General features: G+C 39.7%; 1 protein-coding gene across 1 annotated transcript in view; it reads left to right on the top strand.

Moving 5' to 3' along the window:
* Nucleotides 1-3,360: 3,360 nt before the first annotated feature.
* Nucleotides 3,361-22,658, top strand: part of LOC122793103 (annexin A1-like) — a gene marked incomplete in the record, with an annotated part of 731,647 nt that continues 712,349 nt past the window's right edge. The window contains 1 exon segment of the mRNA XM_044060835.1: nt 3,361-3,766.

The following is a 22,658-nucleotide window of genomic DNA, read 5'->3' as shown; positions in this document are numbered from 1 at the left end:
GCAAAACATGCAATGACATTCTAAGCAATCACTCAGATAAACACTTCCTAACATCTTTCACTCAGCCACATCCTTCACCATGCCCTAGCTACAGGCTTGCTGACAATGAAAAATGGAAAAAATTATAATAAACACAACATATAAGTATACTACTCTGTATGCAGTAATATAAAAGTAATATAAATGTTGCCTTGGCTAGTGGGAAAAATTAATCTTCTTTTTCCCTTTCTAGCTTTAAAATAATTTAGTACAAGATAGTTTCACCACACTTTGCAAGAAATGGTCAAACAGCCCTGAGGTAAAAACTAAATACATTGCCTAAATGGAACAACAAAAGCCTTGTGAAATGCTGGATTTTGTAAGTTTTATGTAGGAAGCCATATTTCAGTTCCCTTAAGGCAGTCCACAGTAATAATAAAAAATCAGTATTCTTAGTAACTATTTGAGTATAAAATACACAAACTGTCCCAGTGAACTGAGCCACTTCTGAGAAGGTACACCACCTCTGACTGTGAAGCACAAAATAATAATAATAATAATAATAATAATAATAATAATAATAATAATAATAATAATAATAACAATAATAATGGCAAACTTTGCTCTTTGATAGATGCTGCCCTCTAACAAACCATATAAACCTTAACTACCCTTTGCTATATGCCCCCAAAAATGATAGCAACCTCTCTGTACACTAATTTCTTACTGGTTGTGAGAAAAGGATGAAAAAAGTAAGAACTGCACTATTATTTTTCTTTGGCTATCTCAGCATGTTATTGTTAAACACGAACACTGCCCCCCAACAAGTCATAATACTTTTATTTGCCAGCAGTGATTATCTGATGACATTGTACTGCCATGTACAAGATGCCTTCACTCTCCCTTCCCCAAAAAGGTTTCCCAGTTCTGTGCACATCTCTGATGCTTGATGGTATGGAATATGAAAGAGAAGAACCAGCTACAACAATAATATAGTCATTTCAACATGTTGCTCTTGAACACACATACTGACCTTCAAACAAGCACCAAGCACCTCTCAGAGTTTCATAACAATGATCTAAAATCAAGGACAATTGAGAGACTAGGGCTTACCTCAATAAAAACAAAGAAATTCAAAAGAATCCTGCCCATATTTTCCTTAACATTGGTAATGCTTTTCATGCTATCCTGATCTTTTTCTTTTGTCGAAACGGTCTCCTCCCCTTCAGTGGAAGCATGCAAGCACTCTGGAGTAAATTCCCTTTTCCCAAAAATGAACTGCAATTTTTTTTTATAAAATAATTGCCCAACTACAACGTTTCGCAATAGTTCTCTTCTATAAAAAATGTTTAAATCTTCTTCCTTTTTAGCACTTTGTCACCACCATCTCTGGAATTCCTGTCAACCACATTGCTTAGATATGCAGACCAGGCCTTATAGAAAACATTACCATCTTGCACGTCTGATCCAAATCAACTGTCAGCAGTTACCCAAAACTACAAGAAACTTGTCTGAACCTGAAGGCAATGCACCTGTGTGAGAAGCACAAGTTGAAATACATACAGTGGTCATTATGCCTTTCATTTTCTTCATGATGACACATTGGAAGTGTACAAAGAAAGTGATTATCTTTTAGGGGGTGTTATGTATAAAAGTAAATGGAAATTACATGGTCATTGATAAATGATTATTGATTTAGTTTACTCAGAGGACAGTGCATGTGTCTGAAACTACCTAGCTGGAGTACATTATTCTGGCCAGAACAGTTATTTATTTATTTAAAACTATATTTAAATGCAGAAATGATCCTGCCCTAATATAGCCCCACACCATTCAGATTAGCTTTATCCATACAGTGTCTCCCTCCAACTCTAACTTACCCATGAAGGCATCGACTGGCATACCTCTCAAACTCTTACAGCAAGAAATCTGGGCAAAGCCACAAATAATGGGGTGACAAAGGCCCAAAAATAGGGAATTTTTTTTTTTTAAAAATTGATCTTGCAAACTTAGAAAGTAGATAGTACTACAGGTTTTGCATTAGCATGAATTTTGTGAAGGGTATGAAGTCTGAAACTCAAATGTCTGTCATTATTTTCTGACTTACATCTTCAATGATTTGCCAGTGATTTGCTAGAAAACCACAATTTCATGAAAATGGACCAAAAATATGAGGCAAAAATCTGGACATTCTGCAAAAATCTGTACAGTTGAGATGTAACAGCTTCTCCTCCTTGTTGCCCTCTCCTTGTCATTCATTCATTCTTTAGTTTTTGTTCTTAAAATGTTCATAAAATAATAATAATAATCAATATAGCAACATTGCAATTTGTAGGTTGGGTCAAACTGAAGTCAGAATGGCCAGAGTAGGCATAGCTGTCAACCTTCCATCTCCAAAATATGGAACACTAGCCCTCATAATGTGGAACAAATGGGCAAAATGTGGAATACGTACTAATGGCTTACTAACAATTTCAGCTAGGAAGATCATAGGATGGTTAAAGTATGCTGGTTTTACTTATAAAGAAGATCTTTTAATGAACTTATACGATTTATTTCTATTTACCATGGATTTCACTTTAAAAAATTCCTAACACTGAATGTGTTACAGCCCATTCAATGTGGAACTTCGGGGAGGAACATGAACTTTTTAAGACACCAAATGAGGAGCATTCCTCATAATGAGGTACACTTGAGAGGTATGAGAGTAGGTTGACAAACGAACAGGATCTGGTGCACCTTTTCATATTTTTCAATTTAGCCATGGTAGAGCCCGACGGACCTCTCTTTCAAGCTCAGCCTAAAGTGCGAACAAAGCAACAGCATGCAATATGCATGAACTTAAAGGTTGAAACAGTATCTAGCAAGTACACAAAGTAATTTAAGTAGCACTGACACAGTAACAAGGTGTTAAACGTGGACATGAAATAAAGAGTTAAGATGAAAGGAAATAGTGGAAAGAAGGTAAAATGTCAATAGAATATATACGTTTTAAGGGGAAAAGGCGACGTGTAAAACCAACAGAAAGAAAAAATATGAAACGCACAACTGTATAATGTTGCGATTTCAGGCTTAACAGCACGATATTTTTTTCTGCATAAAGATATTTGTTCATTATTTCAAAATGAGTTGACATTAAAGAGTGACGATTTTTTTCATTAAAACTCAAAATGCATCTTTGTTTTCTCAGAAATTAAGAGGGCAGTCTAAAGATACTCAATATTGCCCCAGTATCATTCTTTGAAACGTTAACAAGCCTACGTCAGATCACTTTAAATTCACACTTTCATCCCTAGTGTCCAAAAAAATTCATAAATAGTGGTTTTGGGATAGACTGTTTGAAAATGGTCCGTAGGAAGGGGTTAATTAGAACGACAGTGCAGCGCAGCCTACAGGTTACTGCGACATGACATTGGCGGTATTGCAGACAAATGACTGGTGATAGCGGCGAATCTTGTGCACGAGACACATTCTAATGACTAGGACAATGTATATCCTAAGAAGAATGTTCACAACGCATCAGCCAAAGTTCTTCCCCACCCCGCGCCCGACCCCGCCCGTTGTTAGGTGTGGTGCAATCTCTCACAGTCCAGTCGAAGCCGACGGCGGAAATCTGTACGGCTTGAATATTGTTTGACTGTATGTGGTACTCGACTCGTCTTACCCAGGTTGAAACTTGCTGCCCGCATTCCGCACTAACTTGAGAACTAACAGAGTGTGTGGCTCAGGATACTGTATCGGACGTCATTGACATTCTCTTGGTGAAACAAAATTTGCTGTGAAACAGGTATTTTTATCTTTATTCATTTATTTTATTCCCTATGCCCACCTTCCGCAGAAGGGCCCCTAGTAAGTTATACATTTTCATCTAAATCTGTACAGCGCTGATTTATTTACCTAGGTTTGTTGTGCGTACTTATTTCTCAAACACTGTGACTTATTCTTGCATTGTTATGCTTGAGGATAGCGTTCATATTCATATAATTTTCACGTTGACATTTACTGTGAACTGTGATATGCGAACAGGGAGGTGCTATAAGAAGGGACTTTAAGGCTAGTGTTAGCCAGGAGTGTGTGTCAGAATGTCGGGGTAATTCGAGCTCTAGGTGGTTTTTGAAAAATATGATTTGTCAAGTTTTGGTGAAGGACACTTTTTGCGTCTGTAGACAGCAAACTATTATTGCCACATGCAGCATGTCAAGTAGTGGTGTATTTTTTGCACCATTAAACCAGTACAGACTGCAGACAAAGGTTAGACACCACTAACACGAATTGGAAAATGTATTTTATTTGTACAGTTCTACAACACAGCAGCAGTGTGATGATCTGTCACTAATGAATGCAAAATGTATGTTCCTCCTGTTTTGTGTAAATCACAGGAATCTGTGACTTGAATCCTGTGTCTAGTGGCAGAGACTTATTTGAAGAATGCATGGGGGGGCTGCTGCTGCTTCCGTACCCACCTCATAAACTTCAAATATGGGAGTTAAAAATTTATCAGTGCCAGAGAAGTAGTGAGCATTATTTGGAACTGACTTAAGGTTATGTGTCATTTGCTGCTCATATAGTTAATGTGTTGGCTGCAGGGGTTTTTTTTTTTTTTTGATTGAATAACGTTTGTAATAATCAATATTTTCTGTGGAAGATATTTTGATTTTCTTTGTTTCTGTTTAAAACTTTTTCATGGACCACTATTTTGACAGCAAGACTAGTTTTTGGGTAATCTTAAAAGGCACAAGCATATTCCCTCTGAAGTTGTAGTTGGATGCTGTTTTTATTAATGAATATATACATATGCATGACTATTCCCAGTCATAGTGCTCTGATTAGCCATTTTGTTGGGCAATTAATTGCCACGCGACTGTCTATGTATGTGTATGCAGGAATCACATAACTAATATAGTCATCATCTGAGTTTGCACCATTTGTGGGGAAGGGGACCAAGCTTAGGCAAGTCCTAATTTTTATACTCACCTAGCTTCTTTCTTTCTGTCAGTTTTTTGTTTCTCTATATGTTTTATATACCTGTATCTCCTAATCTCTGAGAATTAAAAATTATTTCACAGGCTTTAAAAAGTGCAGTACAGTGGTGCAGTGGTCGTGTCGTCACCTCACAGTAAGAGGGTCTGTAGTTTGATTCCCAACTGGGGTGCCTTCTGTGTGGAGTCTGCATGCCCTCCCTGCATTTGTGTGGGCTTTCTCTGGGTGCTCCAGTTTCTTCCCATGGTATAAAAACATGTGTCTGGAGCATTTCTCCCCATGCCTCTGCTGAAAATCGGCTTTGTTCCAAATCAGACTTTCCTGGTAAACAAATGTTAAATAAAAAATAATGTTATGAGAAAGAGGACTTATTTCTTATTTTTCACATTTGTATATCACAACATATGTAATTAGTAGTTGTTGAATAAGTTATGTAGCTGTAAATAAGTCTAACTTTGTGAAAAAATTCTGTGAACATAGTGTAGAACAAGGATAAACCTGAGGGTCAAGCAATTATAATGCTATGCCTGTGTCATAGAGATGAGAGAGAGATGCATATATACTGCTGCTGTATTCAAATAAGATTGTCATATGAGCTGCAGCCACTGTGATAAAGCTTGCTTCCCTTTGGTACATTTGAGGTCATCACTGTTACAGTCAGAGTAGCTAGGCTTCAACTGCTACTGCACTGCTCTTGTATAAGAGCTTGTATAGAGCTGTACCAATAACCCCACCCCTAGTAAACCTCTGTAAACTCATGTTTTTTGATTTGTTACACTGCAAGCTTACAAGGCTATCCAGAAAAGGGGTGGGGTGATATAATTTACCTCAAAGTACTTTCTTTAATATTTCATGTTCATGTACATTTCATCTGCCCCCCCCCCCCCCCACACACACACACGAGATGACCAGGTTTTCTGTATTGAGTTCCATTTCTCACAAAAAAAGAGAGACAGAGACCGTAACTAAACCATGGCATAGCTCAGGAAATCATTGTGCAACCATATATATATTACATAACAATTATAGTTCCTCTGCTTGAGTTTTTTTGCTCATTAGTGAGCTGTTTTGTGACATTATTATAATAGAGTGCCTGTTATGTTACTTAATCAGTGTATCTTTTTTCATGGGAGAGCAGCCTCTAACTTGCAGTAGTTGAAACAGACTATATTGTAATGGACAAGGACCTTGAGAGAACATCTTTAATGCAAATTTCTGGAACTGTAGACATACTTTAGCCTAATCTTAAATCTTGTTATTATCAAATACTCCGTAGTTTTCAGTGGTAGTAATAATTCAATTTTAAAAACAGGGAAGTGCATGTGAACAGATAGTTTTCACGGCATAAAGTAAGGCAACAAGCATATAAGATAATCCTGCCCACTCATATGTCTCAGTTTCCATTGCAGTTGCCACTTCCTGTGAGTCAGAGCCCTGAACAAGATGTTCTTCACATAGCAGAAGTGAACTGTGTGATGAACTGCGCCCCTGTTTCACAAGGTGCTGTGCTGCAGATCATAAAACGTTTTTTTTTTTTTTCATTTACTTATCTAGTTATTTGCTCACATGCAGCATGTAGGTTTGCTTGAGAGCACAGGCCCTTTTCTCATATTTGATGTAATTAAAGTCCAGTAAAGAAATTACTGAACATACGGTGTAATAGCATGAACTTTGTTGTAGCAGATTAAGGCTAGGAGTTGCTAATGAGCTTCATCTAGTATCTTGGGTTAATTTTCTTCACTGTCTGTATTCCTACTGTACGACTGAGCCAGCCAATTAACCAGAAAATGTTAGCTTGTTAAATACACAGTTGCAGTATTAATAACCGGGGTCTTCAGTTTCTAGCAGCAGTACTCTACATTTACTTTTCTTCTGAATTTAAAAGAAAGTAGATGGCACTGAAGAACCCAAATTGTTTGAATTGTATAGTTGTCATTTCTGACTTTGGTCAGACTGGCTGTACTCTGAAATGTTAGTAGTGGATTTTCAAATTCTAACACATAGAAGGCCCCTTCAGTTCTGCGGAAGTCAGAATTAAGATGCTTGATAGGAGAGAAAACTGGTGGCTCTTCATGGGGGGGGGGGGGGGGGGACTGAAGCATTGTTTTTAAAGTGCCTCTTCAGTGATTTATGGACATACTGCTTGTTAGGAGATGCAAACAGACTTTTGGGATGTGTGCATATTGCAATGTAAAAACTGCCAGGCAGGTTTGACAAGGCAAGAAGTCTTGTGGTGGAGGTGGATAGGTAGGGGTAGTAGGCTTGTTATTATACCATTACCTCAGCACAGTGTTTCTTCAGCTCTTCTTCCTTGACCACAGTAATTGACTCCATTTATTATTCCTTAAGTGTATCAGTTTGAAACTTCACAAACTGTCTGCAAGAATAAGTGTTTGTTTTGAAAGTAGTATTAACTTTCATTGAAAAATGCGGGATATGAAAGAATTAATTACTTTAAAAATATGGACAGATTAGGAGCACAAGTACATAATAACATCTCAAACTTGCCAAAAAGGATTTTTTTATTTATTTGATTAGTTTTCATTCTTATTTTAGAACAGCATTACTTTATTTTGCAGCTCAACTCAGGGCCCGGTATTTATTTCTAAAGGTTACATAGGAGCACACTCAGTTTTTAAGTAACTTTCTCAGAAGCTCTGAGTGGAAATTGAGGAAATCAAACATAGTGCTGCAGGATAAAGCTCATTAGAAGCTTGTAGGTTTGAACCTCAGGGAATAAACTGTCAAGACTCAGTATAAAAAACATCAGTAAGGATTTAGAAAAAGATGCTCAAACTGAGCCCTGCATTTCAAAACTCAACATTATTGTGACTAAAAATGTTCTTACTGATAATGTCTCCCCACAGCTGAAAAAAGTGTGTGTGTATGTGTGTGTGTGTGTGTGTGTGTGTGTGTGTGTGTGTGTGTGTTAGGGGAGACTGTGCCCCAATCCTTCACACTCTCCTGTATATTCTGATTGAAATATTGTTCTGTAAGGAGCACATTTATTTGACAGTTGTTATATACATTGCTGACAGTGAGATACCACTATTTTTATCCAGTTGTACAAGAGACACCCCTTCCTTTCCCAGAGTAGTAGATTTAACAACGGGAATAGACCCTCACGACCCGCTGCTGACTTCAGAGAGAGGGATGTGTTTGTGCTCTTATTGCACATTGTTTCTTTTTAATGACAATGAAAATCAATGTATTTATCAAATGGCAAAATGCGATTTGATCATTTGTAATTTTAGCGGTTGTTTTGCTGTCATTACTGGAAGATTAGGTAGGTTGCAGAACAGGTCAGTAATGAAGTGATGGTGAGCATATAGATTCATTGTGCGTCTCCTGTACATAGACAAGAGTATGCGGAGGGAATGCCTCCAGTCAAATGTTAGGTGAATACATTAGAGTCTCAGGAAGTTTCTTATCGAATGAAGTAGAATAAGCTAATGTACCCATCAGTGTGTTCATTGAATACCAACCAGATATCTAAAGTTCATTCCCTAGAATCTAGCCATCTGCCTGAAGAATGTAGGGTTAGAGATAGGGTTAGCATGTCTTTTCAATAACCTAAGCATGTACGATTTTATAGGTTCATAGGTAGATACAAGGTTGTCTGCCCTAGGGCATTTATAAGCCTAGCCAGAGTGTATTTGGCTTCCACCTCCCTATTAGATTAGCCTTCTGTGCCTCTGTAAAGTAGGTCACAGAAGGTACCCTTTTAAGATTAGTTTACTGTGCCTCTGTCTAGCAGGGACACAGGAGAGATCCCAGGGGTGAATTTGTGATTTCCCATCCACATGTCCAGATTTCGCTTGAAGAGGGTCAGCGAGGGGCTATGTCTAACATGAATTGGGATTCTATTCCAGAGTGAGGGGAGCCTCTGGCAAATGAATCTGTCCCTCCAACATGTCCTATTTATTTTTGTGCTGAGGTTTACGTCCCTGGAGTGTGTAGCTCTAAGGGACTTGGATTTTTTGAGGTGGAGCATGTCCATTAATTCTGGGTTTGACATGGCTTTGTACGTCAGGCATAGATCGCCTCTGAGTAGGCGGTAAGCAACTGAGTAGAGCTGGAGTTTCTTTAGTTGAGCTGCATAGGACATCTGTTTGTAGCCCCTGATCCTCTTGGTGAGGTACTTTTGGGGTCTCTCCAGTTGCTGCAGGTGTCGGGTAAGGTACATCCCAAAAGGGGCATTGTATTCAATTATTTGCCTGATGAGTGACGAGTAGAGGGGCACAATGATCTCTCTTGATCTAGATGCGAACCCTTTCATGATAAGGTGGGCTATATAGAAGGTCTTTCTAACCACTTTGGCAACGTGATTATCAAAGGAGAGATTACTATCTACATTGGTCCCCAAATCTCTAATTACTTCTAAGCCCAAGCAGGCACTGGCCTTCTAGAAACTTCCAAACAGATCAGAACAGCAAATCTGTAACTGAACTTTCTTAACTTTCAGAAAGTGGGAAAAAAGCAAGATTTTTTTCTTTTTGTTGTAGTTTAAAGGTAGCAGAGATACACAAGCAGCAAAATAATCACAGCAGTGCAATAAATGACCTCGCACTTGAGTGCTAGGCCAAAATCAGGTAAAATGCAGTTTTTAGAGAAAAAAACGATTTTAAATTAAGTGCAACACAGGAAATGCAGTAAACAGGCTCTAGATGTGTTCAAAGTACTGTTACTGTTACAGATATAAACTTTAGCAAGCCGGAAAATGCCAAAAAGTAAGCGGCAAAGCAGTAAAACTTTACAAAAATCAGAAGAAAATACTTAAAATCACAAAAGTGGCTCCTTTTTCTTCTCTCAGTTTTCTCCCCTTGGTAGGTGCTTCAGTAACAACTAGCAAGCCTGAAAAGACGCCAAAACCACGAGGCAGCCAGGTTTTAAGAGAGACAGATCAAGGAGTTTAGAATTGACCCAAAATGGCCAATAAAACTACATCAATAAAAAACAATAAAACTTTATGTGGTGAAACTCATCTTAGAGATTATTCCACTTTGTAGGTGCCCAATGCAGACTTTGAAACACGAATATTTTTGTAATTTTGTCTACAGACTCCACACAAAAACTGCAGAATGCTAGCTCAACTGATGTGGCAGTAGTTTTCCTCTAGACAGTCCTAGAAGTAGTATGTTGCACTTGTCAGTGAAGAGCTTGGAGATATTAATAAGAATCTTGGAACCTGTGTGTGCTGTAGGCCAGTAAAGCAGTATATGCCATATGGTCAGTATCTGCAACGCAGTGGATGGAAAACCATGATGTGTTGGTACATTCTCACAAATTTGCAAATTCCCAAGACGTAGAATGTATTATAATTTGCTCTGTTAATGTTTATATTAAACATCCTTTCTGGGTGGGTAAAATATATCAAACTGACTTTTGTCCACCATTTTGCTCTTGTTTGTTTGCCACTGTTTTTTACATGGTTATAGTTCATAAACAGAAGTTCTGGCTGCTTTATTATGTATGTTCGCTGGTTGGAGAACCTGGTCTTTTGTTTTAAAGGGTATGTACTTTAATTTTGTAATAAAATAATTGGGACTGTCCAAAAGGAAAAAAAGGTAGCCTGATAAAAGATGTGGCAAGTATTGTTAGTGGTTTAGGAGAGGAGTTGGTTGGAGTTTCATTTGTCATTATGTGGTATTCAGTGCAGTCAAACTCTGAGGCAGTCAGCTATGGAAGACAGATCATTCAACACAGTGGGCTAGCAGAATCAAAAAGTGGATGCAGTCTGTCTGTGGTCACGTGTTCTCATACATCACTAAGGCTATGCACGGTTGCATTGGTTTAGTCTTACCCTTATCTCTGGAGAACTTTATTATGTGCGATCACAGTATGCTCTCCATGCAAGACTATATGCTAGATTAGTATAAGAAGTAGAAACATGTTAAGTGCTGTACGGTAGTGTTCTGACATCACCTAAAACAATTGATTTAAATTGTTGAATGTTTTTCTCTCAGAGCTGCTGATGAAGAGTGGGTAGTATTAAACCAATTGCTCTGCCACCTCTCCCCCTCCAAAAAAAACAGGTGTAGTTCTTGTTCTTTTATGGTACTATTGTCATTGCCAAAAGAAATGATAGATATCATTCTCTTTGATGGTGAGGAGAAGGAAATACTGTGCTGTTTTATTTTGAGAACATGATTGGACCAGTTTACTGTAGTATTGAATCAAACAGAATGCTGTAGGCCTTATCTTATGATAAGGGCCATGCATGCAAGACTCATTGGTTTCATGTGGAAGTACAGGGTCATTTTAAGGTACTGTCACTGTAATTGTCATGTAACTGAAAAGTTTCAAAAAAAGGTTTTCATTTTCTGTCAGAGTAGCAACTACAGATGTTCTTTGGGTTTCACTGTTGCAGTCATCACATTTGGGTTATCTGCTTGCAGTAGCCCTCAGTCGGCCTGATTATCAAAGTCTTGGGTCCTGCGTCGGTTACTGTCTCATCTTCCATGACGTCAGGTCGTCAGGGGTATAAAGCATGCAGCCGACACCATTACATTAGTCTTTCTTGCTGTGCGGTGCCCCAAAGCAGAAGCAGTTTGCAAGTGCCGGTCGGCCGACTCCTGAAATTTTTGTTTTCAAGTTTCAGAAGTGAAGTCTTCAACTAAAGCTAAGTACCCCGTTAGGGAAACTTTTTCTTGCTCTAAACCGATGTCAGTAAAAATCAATAATTGTATTTCTTGTGGAAAGCAAATACCTCATAAGAACTTTCATTCATACTGTATTCCTTGCCTAGACTCTGACCATAATGTACCTCGCTGTCAGTTTTGTGCCTTATTTAAACAACGAACAATTCGTTGTCGGTATATTCATGCTTCTAAATATTTTGGTAATCAGTTGAATTAACCAGATATGGCTTCAGTAAGCCACCTGACCACTGACATTCTGAAAAAACGCAAGGATAAAGACAGAGACAGGCCACCTAGGTCCAAAGCTGACGACGACGCTTCTCCTAAGCTAGTTGCCAGTTTGCCGGTACTCAGTGAGGCACTTTCACAGCCCCTAATACCCGCTACTTCAGATTCGCAGGCCTCTACTGAGACCCATTCAGATGCCACGAGATGCTTCAACTGTGGAACTGCGGATGTCTCTACCTTGGATGGATCCCAAGCCGCTGTGCAGGCACCAGCTTCTGAGGGTGTATTCAGGCTTACTGATTTGCATATTAAACAGCATCTTTTTCTTCAAGGTCTAAAACTCAATACATGCTTAGAAAACTGATGCCCAAACCGCATGGTCAGGCCTCTATGCCTAAAAAACAAATGATAAGAATGGCTGAAGACCTTATTACTTTAATCAGGGGAAGTCAACCTTCCCCCTCTAAGAGACCTAGGACTGAATTTGCTTATGATTCTTCTGATCAGGATATTGACATTTCTGTTTCCTCTGTTGACCAGGATTTACCCTTATCTACCTATGAAGATTCTGATGTAGAGGACTGTATTCCCTCTGCTTCCCCTCCAGAGGATCTCTCTTTTGGAGAAACCTTGCATACTCTTAGGGAGCATTTTCGCTGGGAAAGCGAGAATTACTCTGATTCTAAAAAGAGGCTTAAGGATTTCTTACTCCTGCCCCAACACAGGCCTTTAGCTATCCCCCCTGTACTGGACATTGTTGACGATGCCTTTTTGGAATCTAGCTTGGCCCCAGACTCCTTAACTCCTGCTCCCAGGAAACCAGGTAGATATTACAGGGTTCCTGACTCTTACGAGTTCCTCTTTAAAAATCCTACTGCAGATCCTGAGACCATTTTACAGGGACCCAAGGGCATTAAGGCTACTACTGCCAAAAAATCCTACCCCCTCTATGATAGATTCCAGGGCGCTGGATAGATGGGGTAAGAAGGTATACACTTCTGCAACCTTGGCCATTATGGCCTTAAACTGCCAGTTTCATATGTTAAAGTATCAGCAGCATATTATTGGATTGCTTAAACAGAAAATGATGTTGATACCCGACTGTGCTAAAAATAAAGATTTACAGGATTTAATGCATTCTGCTGAACAAGTTGGAAAGCATACTTTGCAATGTGGTTTTGATTCACTAGAGGCATCTTGCAGGGCTGCTGTCACTGGGTCTGTACTTAGAAGGCATGCTTGGCTTAAAGAGCAATCTTTGCCAGATCATGTTAAAGCTAAATTGCTGGATGCTCCCTTAAACCAGGACCGCCTGTTTGGCAACAAAGCAGAAGAAGTACTCAAAAAGATGGAGGAAGAAGCTAAATCTATGCAAACTGTTAAAAGATTTCCTGCAAATACAGCCTCCAAGATTTAGTAGGCATTGGTCCTCTAAGAATTGGTCCTTTCCTGCCTCTTCCAGGCCTTCTCAGTCCAAACCCAGAACCATCAGAACACCCAGGCTTCAGTCCCAAGGTACGCACAGGACTAAGCAGTGGGGGGCTCCCACTTCCAAAGCAGGGAGTAGTAAGACTCCCCCTATGGTAAACTATCTCAATGACTTAATTTTAAAATTTCCAAGCCCTTCTCAACTGACTGCTCCTTTAGGGGGAAAGATTGCTCTGCAGACAAAAAACTGGGAACTCATTACCCAGGACAAATGGGTTTTAAATATAGTTTCCCAAGGATACAGATTCCACTTTCACACTTTACCAACCCCAAACAGTTGGCCAGATCTGCCCCCAAACCAGTGGGCAGAGGCTCAAAAGAAAGTTCTCTCTCTCTTACGTATAAGGGCTATTCAAGCTGTTCCAGAAGAGGAAAGGGAACAAGGTTTCTACTCAAGACTTTTCCTGGTGCCCAGAAAAGACAACTCCTGGTGTCCTATCCTGGATCTCTCTGTCCTAAACACTTTTTTGCTGATCCCAACATTCAAGATGCTAACTCTTCACCAGCTGCTTCCTATGCTAGGCAAGGATGCCTGGTTGGCAACACTGGATTTAATGGAAGCCTACCTGCACATCCCAATCAGGGAATCTTGCAGAAGATACTTACACTTCAAAGCTAGGCTACATGCACTGTCAGTTCTCTGCACTGCCCTTTGGCTTATCTACTGTGCCCAGGGTATTCACAAAGTGCCTAGCTCCAGTCATTGTATTTTGCAGGCAAAGAAATATTGAAATATACCCTTACCTGGACGATTGTCTAATTCAGGCAGAAAGCCAGGACATACTTTTGAATCATCTGGCGTTTGTACGAAAGGTGCTAATTTCTCTGGGGTACACCATAAACGAAAAGAAATCTCGTCTTGTACCCTGCCAACAAATTGTATTCCTGGGAGCAAGCTTGAACACAACTTCCCAGATGGCTTTCCTCACACCAGAGAAACAAGTTCATTTGACAGCTTACTTCAAACTAATGGCCACAAAAACCCTGCTATATCTGCAAGACAAATACTGCCAGCCTTGGGGTTCATGGCCTCCTGCATTCTTCTAATTCCACATGCAAGACTGCATATGAGGAAACTACAATGGTATCTAAAAAGCCTATGGTGTCAACATTCTCAGGATCTAGAAACAATGATTCCTATCATACCTTGCCTAGAGTTAAGAGTTTCTTTGGTGGGCAGAGGCTTGCCACCAAAACAAGGGACTGCCATTCACTCCAACTCCTGCCGCCCAAACCCTAACAACAGATGCATGAGACTATGCATTGGGGGCTCACTTGGCAGGGAAGTGCATTCATGGCAAATGGAACCCAAGTCAAATGCACCTGCATATCAATCAAAAAGAAATGTTAGCTGTACAGAATGCTCTGACAGCCTTCAAGGACCACATTCTTCCAGGACAATTAATGGTAAAGACGGACAATACCACTGTTATGTGGTTTATAAACAAGCAGGGGGGAACCCCCTCATACCCTCTCCGCAGACTAGCCATGGCACTGTGGAACACAGCTTTGAGCTATCAAGTGCACCTAAGGGCTCAATTCCTGGCTGGAAAGCTAAATACACTGGCAGACGAACTAAGCAGAAATCTCATGGACCCACACGAATGGAAACTGGAACCAAAGACATTCACCATGTTGATAAACAAATGGGGGAGCCCAGCTATAGACCTGTTTGCCTCCCCCCAGAACTACCAATTGGACAAATTCTGCACAAGGACTCCCCACAAACAAGCTTGGAAAGTGGATGCCCTGTCCTTCACATGGAAAAATCTTTCAGTTTATGGCTTTCCTCCTCTGCCTCTCCTCTTCAAGGTACTACTAAAGATCAAGCAGGACAAACCAAGGACGATACTGATTGCACCAGACTGGCCATGCCAACACTGAACCCCCTCTTGCGCAGTGTGTCACTGCTGGCTCCATGGCACAAGCCCCAGACCCCTATCCTGCTGTCCCAACAGGAGGGCCAGATTCTACAGCCTCATCTTCAAACTCTCAACCTGGCAGCCTGGCTAATTACCTGAGCTCTCCATTACCATCCCTCAGTAAAGGATGTCATTCTGGAGGCAAGGAGGCCTAGTACTAGAAAAATCTTATGCTGAAAAATGGAAAAGATTCTGTTCCTGGAACCAGGCTCAGGGGATGGGCACAGCAGCACCTAATTTACCTCAGATTCTTCAATACTTAGCTGAGATGCTTCACAAGGGCCTTTCCTTTTCCTCCATAAAAATTCATGCCTCAGCCATTTCAGCTCATTACAACACAGAACCACCCCTCTTCTCTCATCTACTGCTCAAACAGTTCCTCAGTGTGGCCAAAAACTTAAGACCACCTAGGAGAGCCCCAACTCCAGCCTGGGACCTTAACTTTGTATTGGAAAAACTCAGTCTGCCTCCTTTTGAGCCAGCTGCAAGTGCAGAGCTGAAATTCCTTTCTTGGAAAACAGGCTTCCTTTTAGCCATCACTTCAGCAAGAAGGGTGTCTGAATTACAGGCCCTTATGGCAGTGGAGCCTTTCATCATCTTTCATGTGGACAGGGTGTCCCTCAGGACTCATCCCTCCTTCATACCCAAGGTAGTATCCAGTGTGGCTTTTAATCAATCCATTTATTTGCCAACCTTCTTTTCTAATCCACAGAACAAAGGGGAACATATACTGCACTCCTTAGACGTGCACAGACAACTTAGATATTACTTGGACAGGACTAAACCTCTCAGGAAATCTGAACAGCTGTTGGTAGCATTTGCTGCAGGGGTAGAGGGGAAGGCCATTTCAAAGCAAACCATTTTTAAATGGATAGGCCATTGCATTTATTTCTGCTATTAGCACCATGGAAAACCTATCCCACAGGGGATAAGACCACATTCTACCAGGGCTGCATCTATCTCTGCAGCCTTTCTCAGAGGTGTCCCTACCAGGGACATCCTAGAAGCTGCTACCTGGAGTTCTGTACATACTTTCACCACGCATTGCCATTTGCCAATTTTCTCTAAATCCAGAGCTGATTTTGCAACTGCAGTCTTGCAGGGCCTTTTAGCTGGTCCTAATGCTATCTAAATTCTGCCTCCCATCCTTAGCTTTGGGACTACCCAAATGTGATGACTGCAACAGTGAAACACGAAGAACATAGTACAGTTGTGTACACTTACCATAAATGTAGATGTTTGATTGTATTCACTGTTGCAGTCCTGGTTACCCTCCCTCCAGCCCCTAACTTCTTTTGGTTATACCTCTATTCCTTTTTACTATGCTTAAAAGCTTTTTGGTATTTGCTTTTTTGTTGGAGGTATAACCTTGTGTTTGTGTGTGTGTGTGTGTGTGTGTGTGTGTGTGTGTGTGTGTGTGTGTGTGTATATATATATATATATATATATATATATATATATATATAGATAGATATAGATTTAATTGCTTCCCATTAGGGTGACACCTGACATCTGGGGCAAGAAAAACTGATGTAATGGCGTCGGCTACATGCTTTATACCCCTGATGACCTGACGTCATGGAAGATGAGACAGCAACCGACGCAGGACTGAAGACTTTGATAATCAAGCCAACTGAGGGCTACTGCAAGCAGATAACCCAAATGTGAATACACTCGAACATCTACATTTATGGTAAGTGTACACAACTGTACTATTTTATGAAGCATTCTTCACTGTGTAATGCCTCTGCTTTTCGCACTGATTCAAGGCTGCTCTTTTCAAATGCTACTTTACAGTAAAGAGGTCAGAGTTCAAAGTCTGACATCCCATTTTAAACTTTGGTTTGTACCTTCCAAATGTGGTACGCATCCTTTTCATAATTCTCTTTCTTGAGTAGTTTATGCCCTGTTCTTTAGAAGTCTTGCATGTTTAAGTTGTTTACTATGGTTTCTGTGTGCATTGTTCTTTAATTTTATAGAGGATTTTATTTAATGTCTTCAAACGTGATGAGACCTTTAAACCTCTCTGTGCTTAGTACTAGTTGTACACAGTCCCAACGTTATTGTTAAGCATGAGTTTGAGCTAAGGGCTTTGCAGCAACAGCAGGAAAATATTGCTGCAGAGTGTGCCTTGTCCCTGTCTCCTTCTTGGCAGAAGATGAGACCAGGACTGTGCCTACACAGACTTTTCCTCACAGGCCACTACCCTATACCTAGGCTACCATTTAATCCTTGGTCCAAGATGACATAGCCGAAAGCTTTTTCTTCTATACTAGCAGACCAGCTGCCAAGAGAAATATGAAAAAAATGTACTACTATGAAAGTATATGCTTTGTTTTGGGAAACAGTAGCAGTTATGTTTTTGATATGCTGCATACATTTTTACGTTGCAAGTTAGGGGATCAAATATTGTGATCTGTGACAGATGGGCTAATGCACATTTTGGGGGGGGGGGCACATAACTCCCCAAGTGCTGCAATAGACCTATTAATATGAACAAATCACTTTAAGTTAAGGGAGATGTGTGCATTTCAAAATTCAATTTACTTTGCACCCAAGGACACAGTATGAACATCAAACAGATAATGTTCCCTGCATTGTAGAGAGGAAACATGGCAAGTGTCATTTGTACAGTATTTTATAATCAGACTGATCCATGTTTTAGAGCGGCTACCAAACTTGTTGGTGGCATGAACTTCCCTCATTCCCATTGCTTGACTGTTTCTGCACTTCCCATTGTTGCCTTCTTACAAGTTTACCCCTTCAGAATATCTACCTGAAACTCAGTTTTAGTCATGGGGGGATTTGTTTTTAAGCATGTTTGTCACAGGACTTCAAATTCATTATTTGGGTGCATTTACTGTTTGGAAACACATACTGTTGTTGAGGAAAATATCTCAGGTAGCTAATGCCATGAGACTAAGTCAAGTTTTTTTTTTGAACTGGGTGGATGTTTATGTGTGATAGATTTTGTGGGAGTGGCATTTGAGACAAGAGTATATTTGAGTTAGTGTTGTCTGTGGTGACATGTTATGTCAATGTGGTGAGCGTTCATTGAATTATGTTGTCCCTTGTAACTTGTCAGTTGTATGTGTATTATGTTGAGGAGAGGAATATCCTTGGTGGTTTTGTGAAGGTAGAGGGAGAAATGCGTTACTATTAGAAAACCTGTGAGTCGCCATACCTGTTCTTCCATGGTAGTAGTGATGACCTCAGAGATAAAGTATATGTTAGGAGGTGTAGGGGAGCCAAATCTGCCAACATAAAATAGTATGCATGTGTATGCATGTGTGAGAATGTGAATATGTGTTTGTGTTGGGTTTTATGGAGGCATATGTTCAGTGTTTGAGTGGTGGAGTGCTGGATTTTGATAGTCTTCATGAAAATGGAGAAAGCATTTTCTTTTGTCATGTACTTTCTGCCTTATTGCTGTTTCTGTCTAAATAGTAAAAAGAATTGATGGAAAAGAAAATTGTAAGATTTAATCTGTAGTCAGACTAATGGCTCCAAATAGGCCTCAGCCCATCCTCTACCAAGTATGTGCAAATTATTGTGTCAACAAAAACGAAAGACAAACGTGATGTAATTAGATGGGTTTATGTTTGATTAACAGTCTTCTTCCCTGACTCTCTTAGTACATCAGTGAGGATTTATAATTGTAATGAACAGGACAAGAACAGCTGTAAATGGAAAACTAAAAAACTATTCAGTGAGAAACTGGTGTGAAAACAAAATCAGTATTAAACACCAAGGCAAAATGGAGCATTAAAATTAAATAGATTTTTTTTTAGCTTACTTCTTAAAACCACTGCTTTGTCCAGTAGAAAACTGGATTTCCTCAGAAAATAAAAGACAAAAGCATTCATGTTATATAGTAAAGCAGTTGCATGATGTAGTCACTTGATAACAGTACAATTTACTAAAAATAAATCTAGTAACACTCCACTTTGCTTTGGTGTTTTCTGTTATCAACTATAACTAGGTTCATAGTTTTGTAGGTAAATACTAGGCTAGCTGCCCATGTTGGCCATTTTAAGCCTAGCCAGTTTCCCCTTTTCTGCTTGAATTGACCTATTCCATTTATTTAGAGATTAGCCTTACCCATCCCATGGCCAGTAATTATATATTAACCCTGTAAGAATAACTGGGATCATATCACAAATAATTTGAGAGGACCCATGCATGGGATAAAACACATAGAAACTGCATCTGTCCATTAGTAGTGCAGAGGCAGTCATGAAGTAAACTTGTCTTTCCAAACCATTCTGTTGATGTTTCAGAAGAGATTTATATCTTGAAGAGTATTTTTGATGCCATTTGACTTGCTGATGTGGAGTAAACCCATTGGTATTGGGTCATAGGATGCCTTGTATGCCAGACACAGGTCACCTCTTAGCAATCTGTAGGATACCAAGTATAGCGACAAAGCTTTGAGTCTATCCATGTAGGAAATAGTGTTTCGGCTTTGTATTATTTTATCAAGGAATCTCTATGGGCATTTCAGTTGTTGCTTGTGTCTGGACAGGTAGATGCCAAAGGGGGCATTATACTCAATGACTGGCCTAATGAGGGCTGAGTAAAGGAAGACCATGACATCAAAACATTTAGACACAGTTTTTTGTTTATAAGCTGCACAATATAGAATTACTTTCTTACAGCAGATGACACATGTTGCACAAAAGTTAGGTCACTGTCCACATAAGTTCCCAAATCCAGAACAACTGGATCAACTGTTAGGGGCTTATTGTCAATGTGGTAGTTCTCCAGCTACTTTGGTATTGTAAATATGGCTGGAGAGCAGATGTCTTGCCTGGTAAGCAAATAAGGCTGGACTAAACTATTGCAATTTAGCAGACCATTGAAATGCAAGAAAAAGAAGGCAGCTGGACTTTAGAAATATATATAAAATAAAAACAAGTATTTTCTGTGGTGTAGAGCCCCCTCCCCCCACCCCCAGTCCCTTTGCACCTTCTATTATAATCAACTCTAATTTTACTTTATATTGGAGGAAGGGGATAATCACCCATGGCAGTGAACACTCAGGGCATTAGTAAAATGCATCAAACATCAGGGCACATAAAAAATGTTCCATAAATGCCAAAAAAAAAAAAAACTCTATTGCAGCCACAATAGGCAATCCAGCTCTCGGAGTAAACTTCCATGGTGCAGTCATTCCATTTTCTCCCTTTGCATATTTCACAAAGTGCAGTTTTCGTAACATGATGACGTAATGATGACATCTGCTTTAGATGCTGCTTTATTCCCATGTTCCACCCAGTTAAGTTTGCCAGTTGCAATTGTTTCTGTCCATTATATTAATTTTAGTAGGATCATGTAACTGTTTCATTAATTATGTCACTTTTCAGTTCCATGAAGAGTGGTGTTCTAGAAATCTCTTTGTGAGATGATATTTCAAGACAGACTTGTCCAGTGGCAGTGGCACAGTCCACAAACTACTTTCTTAATTACGTTTTCAAGTACATTATCTTGGGTAACTCATGTCATGGTGTAAATAGATTATGACACTTTGTGCATTACAGTCCTGATGGCTGTTTTCCAGTTTGCTAATACATGTGCTGAAGCTCAGATGGTTTTGACTGGCTTATGATTTCCTAGCATTCCTGTTTTTAAAGATGGGTGAACTTGTGTACACTTGAACAACTTGTTCCGAAATTCTAGTGTCAAGAGTAATAATTAGCTGATCTGAATAACTGTTTTAGCCTGTATCCCTCTTCTGCGTTCTTCTTCTATCATTTTGTTGAAATATGCATATTTCTTGGTTTATCACTTTACCACATCATAGCTGTCTCTTCTGATTGTGTAATTGACACAGCAGTCTTGGATATAGCTGAATACATTCTTTTTGTACACTTTTCTGCTTGACGTCTCAAAGGGATTTGATAGTGCCAGCCACCAGTCATTTATGAGCCAATGGAATTTTCCACAGATAGTACGTCATGGTTCAGCAGATACCTTGAGGCTGACATTGGTCTGTAAAATGGGATAAGGTAATCTCTTCCTAACTGCCAGTCCCCATGGGAGTGTGCTGGGCCCAGTTTACTTACCTTCTTTGTGAGTAATATCTGGAAATGCTGTGGTGCTGCCAGGCTGACCCAGTTAGCTGATGAGGCAGTACTACTCCATTCAGGTTTTGATGGCTCAGATGTACTGCCACTGCTTCAGCATGAATTTAACTCTGTTCAAGTCTGCTTGTTCATTTGTGGTTTGTACCTAATGCTGTCAGGATGTGTACAGAAGCCCTTTAGCATGTCTATTTCAGTCTAGTGTATTACATTTGTGAATCGCTCACCCAGTTAGACTGTGAAATCTCGTGGTTTGATCTTGGACATTGAGTTCAGGTTTGATGTCCTTCATATCTGTCATTACAAAAAACAGTCACAGGTTTGGAATACTGTGCAAGACCAAGACTGTTGTGGCCTGGTACACTATGAGGTATATGTTCTGATGTCTTGCTGTTTGTTCTCCTGTCCTAAGTAGCTTTTCCATGGCTATCCTGTGTAAACTGAAAATAGATTATAGCAAGGTATGATGCTTATCTGCTAGTATTGCAATTACCTGATTGTCTGAAGCTCATATAATTGACAATGGCTCACAGGCTGTTATATTCCAGTAATTCAGTGTTCAGTGTTCCATACTACAGAAACGTATGACCCTTACTCGAAATCAGTGTGGACTTTGCAACCAAAATAGTAAGATTTAAAGTGATCTTAACCAGTATAGTTGTCCAGCTGTGATTTGGATGTTAATTTTTTATAATTAGTGGAAGTTGGTTACATTGCTTAGCAATGATAGTTGAGAACAAACTGATTTAAAAGGTCTGCTATCTAAAGGAAACATACAGTTTTCAGGTATTAGTCCTGTAGTGTAGTTTTTAAATATTTAAATTTGAAGCTAAGCTGTCATCTTGAAAATATTTCTGTGCCTTGGTCAGGTCACCCCTTTTCAGCTTAATGAAAACAAAATATAGTGTTAATGATGTCAGCCTACTCATACATGACTGATATTTAATATGCATAATATTTTAGATAACTATCATATGCGTATGCAAGATACTGAGTGGTACATGCCCTCAAGGCCACTTGACTCACATGCACCTCCTCATTATAGGTCATACTGTCTACCATTAGACAATAAACTCTTGCTTTTGAGAACTTTGCATCACATGTGACTTTATACTGGCTATCACTTCTTTTACAGTCAACTGATACTGTAACTGTGTGGGGTACATGACTTAAGTAAACACTTACAGGTTTCCCTCTACTTTTCCTTTATATCATCATTTATAACAGTGATTCTGAAACTGTGGTCCGCGGACCCCTCAGTCCGTATGATAGTTTCTAAGGGGGTCTGCAGGACATTGCACCTACCTGGATTTCGCAACCCCGCATCCACTTCTACA

The sequence above is a fragment of the Protopterus annectens genome, chromosome 2.part0 (genome assembly GCF_019279795.1).
Source record: "Protopterus annectens isolate FY-2018-M chromosome 2.part0, PAN1.0, whole genome shotgun sequence".
Classification (NCBI taxonomy): Eukaryota; Metazoa; Chordata; order Ceratodontiformes; family Protopteridae; genus Protopterus; species Protopterus annectens.
Note: the sequence above shows the minus strand (reverse complement) of the source record. Positions and strands in the feature narration are given on the sequence as shown.